This window comes from Mus caroli, chromosome 12 (genome assembly GCF_900094665.2).
Source record: "Mus caroli chromosome 12, CAROLI_EIJ_v1.1, whole genome shotgun sequence".
In the NCBI taxonomy this organism is placed as follows: Eukaryota; Metazoa; Chordata; class Mammalia; order Rodentia; family Muridae; genus Mus; species Mus caroli.
In genome coordinates this window covers 79,578,528-79,581,886 of record NC_034581.1, presented here as the reverse complement: position 1 = coordinate 79,581,886, position 3,359 = coordinate 79,578,528, and positions in this window count along the sequence as shown.

The following is a 3,359-nucleotide window of genomic DNA, read 5'->3' as shown; positions in this document are numbered from 1 at the left end:
AGTGTGGTACTACATGCTTGTAATTACATCACTCAGGATACAGAAGCAGGAGGATCAGAGGTTCAAGCCAGCCTGGGCTACATGAGACCCTGTCCTGAAAAGAAAGATAAACAAACAGAATTTAAGGGACACAGGCCGCACACAGCATTGACAAGAAACGAGAGAACGACAGACGAGACCTGAATGCCCAGCTGTGGGAAAGACTTGGACAAGTACATTTTCAACATAGAACACATCCTTCCTGAGTATGTAGCCATGAAAACAAAATAGTGACACGCGCCGATGTTAATGTGTACAAGAACTGCCCAAGAATCTTAGTAAAGTTTAGATTCTGATTCAACAGGCCTGTGAGGCATTTGTGTGTGCGTGTGTGTGTGTGTTACATGTATGTGAGTGTGTATATCAGTTTGTGTGTGTTATATGTGTGAGTGTGTATTTCAGTATGTGTGTTATATGTATGTGTGTATATCAGTTTGTGTGTGTGTATGTGTGTATGTTATATATGTGTGAGTGTGTATATCAGTTTGTGTATCTGTGTGTGTTATATGTATGTGTGTATATCAGTTTGTGTGTGTGTATCTGTGTGTTATATATGTGTGAGTGTGTATATCACTGTGTGTGTGCTATCTGTGTGTGTGAGGTGAGGAGAAACCACAGGAGGACTTTGAGTGGCTTGCTTTATCCCCATGGGTTAGGGCTTCTCACAAACCTCGAACAAGGCTGCTAGCTGGAAAGCCCTTCTGTTTCTGGCCCTCACAGTGAGGTAGTTACAGGCCCATGTGTGGCCTGATTTTTTTTTTTTATGTTTTTAACTTAACAATTTATTTATTTTCATTTTTATGTGTTTTAGTGCTTGCCTGCATTATGTATATACATTGTGTGTAAAGTCTGACCAGAAAAGGGAGTCAGATCTCTTGGAACTGGAGTGCTAAACGGTTGTGAGCCACCGTGTGGATGCTGCAAACAGAACCCGGGTCCTCTGCAAGAGCGACAAGTGCTCTGAACCAAGGCTTCAACCCTTCCAACCATTCTCTGATCCGCCTTCACTGCTAATAAGGACAGTCCAAAACTATGCTGTTGGTTTGCTTGTATTTATTTATGTTTTATGTGTGAGTGTTGTGTAGCACATGTGTGCCTAGTACTCACAGAGACCAGAAGAGGGTGCCAGATCCTCTGGAACTGGAGGTACAAACAGTTGTGAGCCACCATGTGGGCACTGGGAACTGAATCTGGGTCTTCTGCAAGAGCGGCAACTGCCCTTGGCCACTGAGCCATCCCTCAGCTCCCTTTTGGCTTTTTCCTTTTCTTTTTCATTTTTCTTTTCTTTCCTCTTCCTCCACCACCACCTTCTCCTCTTCCTTCTCCTTTCTGTGTGAGTTAATGCTCGTGAGTTTATCTTCTTCATGACGCAGTCACTTAGAACTGATCACCTGGCTGAGTCTCTGCCTCTTTCCTCCCAGCATGCTCTTTGGTCTGAGGTTGGGCTCCGCCCACTCAAGCTTCAGCAAACCTCTGTCGGTTTAAACTTTTTGTAGAAAATAGACTTAGGCTGGCCACCACACGAACTCTGTTCCCATCAGAGGACCACTTTCCTTGGTGGACAGAGAATCCTTGCTTTTCCTGTACTGTGTCACTTCGTGGGGCTGGCACATACCACGTTTCTTGCAGAACTCACCATGTATGTTTGTGAGAGCTGTATCAGCACGGAAAGATGCTCACCTCTTTGAGGCAGAGTCTTAAGGAACCACACTGTGGCTATGTAGCTAGAGATGGCTTTGTGCTTGGAGCCTCCTGCCTCTGCTTCCCAAGCACTGGGATCCAGGTACACAGCATCACAGCTAGGTTTATGCAGGGCTAAGGATAGGACCAGGGCTTCATGCATGCTCTGTAAGTGCTCTTCCCTTGAGCCCCCACAAGTGTGTTTAAATGAAGAAAAATATGTTGCAAAGCATTATGTTTTCATTTTATAAGGAAAACATATGTAAACAATGTTTTCTTGCATATATGTGTGTGTGGGGGTGTACGTGTATGTATGCATATGCACGCACGCACACACACACACACACTTTTTTCCTATAGTCCTGGCTGTCCTAAAACTCCCTTTATAGACCTGGTTGGCCTTGAACTCACAGAGATCTGCCTGCCTCTGCCTCCTGAATGCTGGGATTAAAGGCGTGCGGCACCACTGCCCTGCTTATTTTTTAAAGTTTTCAAAGGTTTATTTTATGTGTATGAGCATTTTGCCTTCAAATATGTATGTGTACCATCTGTGTGCCCGTTGCCCTTGGAAGCCAGAAGAGGGCACTAGATTCTCTAGAACTGGATGGTTGTGAAACACTATGTGATTAGTGGGAACTGAACCCAGTCCTCTGCCAGATCAACAATACTCACCTTTGAGGCAGCTCTCCAGCCAGCCACCTATAAGATAACATTAGGGATTTGCTGGGTGATAAGATTGTGGTTTTTAAAATTTTACTCTTTATGCTAATTTGTATTTTCTATAATAAATATATATTAATTATTATTTTCGGGTGTTGTGGGTTTTCTTGTTGTTAGTTGGTTGGTTTTTCAAGACAGGGTTTTTAAAGACAGGTCTGTGTAGCCCTGGCTGTCTTTGAACTGGCTCTGTAGACCAGGTTGGCTGGGAACTCACAGACATCTACCTGCCTCAGCCTCCCAAGTTCTGGGATTAAAGGTGTGCATGGTCACTGCCAGCTAATTAACTATTTAAATAAGACGATGTTTATATTATACTCCTGGGCCATACACCCATACAAATGTTTATGCCATATGCCCCTGGTCTTCAGAACTATGAGCCAAAATCTCCTTCTTCCCTTTGTGAATCATCCAATCTGTGTCTTCTGTTGCAAGTGGAAATAAATGAGATGGAAGCAAAGGGTCCGTTTAGTTGTGCTCGCAGACTTCCACAACACTGAGTCACATATGAAAAGCTGTCCCCCGTCCAATCCTCTTCTGAGCCTTCTAATGGGCTAGCCTCTAATACCTCACTAAGTCTTCTAATGGGCTAGCCTCTAACACCTCACTAAGTCTTCTAATGGGCTAGCCTCTAACACCTCACTAAGTCTTCTAATGGGCTAGCCTCTAATGCCTCACTAAGTCTTGCTAGGCTTTCTTTCAAAAATGAGAACAGGCCTCAGGCTGGGTGTCTTCACAGGACAACTAGTCATAATTTAATTGATTTATACACACGGCCTTCTACTTAAGGTAAAGATACAATGTCATTAAAAAATATTCTCGAGCACGCACTCGGGAGGCAGAGGCAGGCGGATTTCTGAGTTCGAGGCCAGCCTTGTCTACAAAGTGAGTTCCAGGACAGCTAGGGCTATACAGAGAAACCC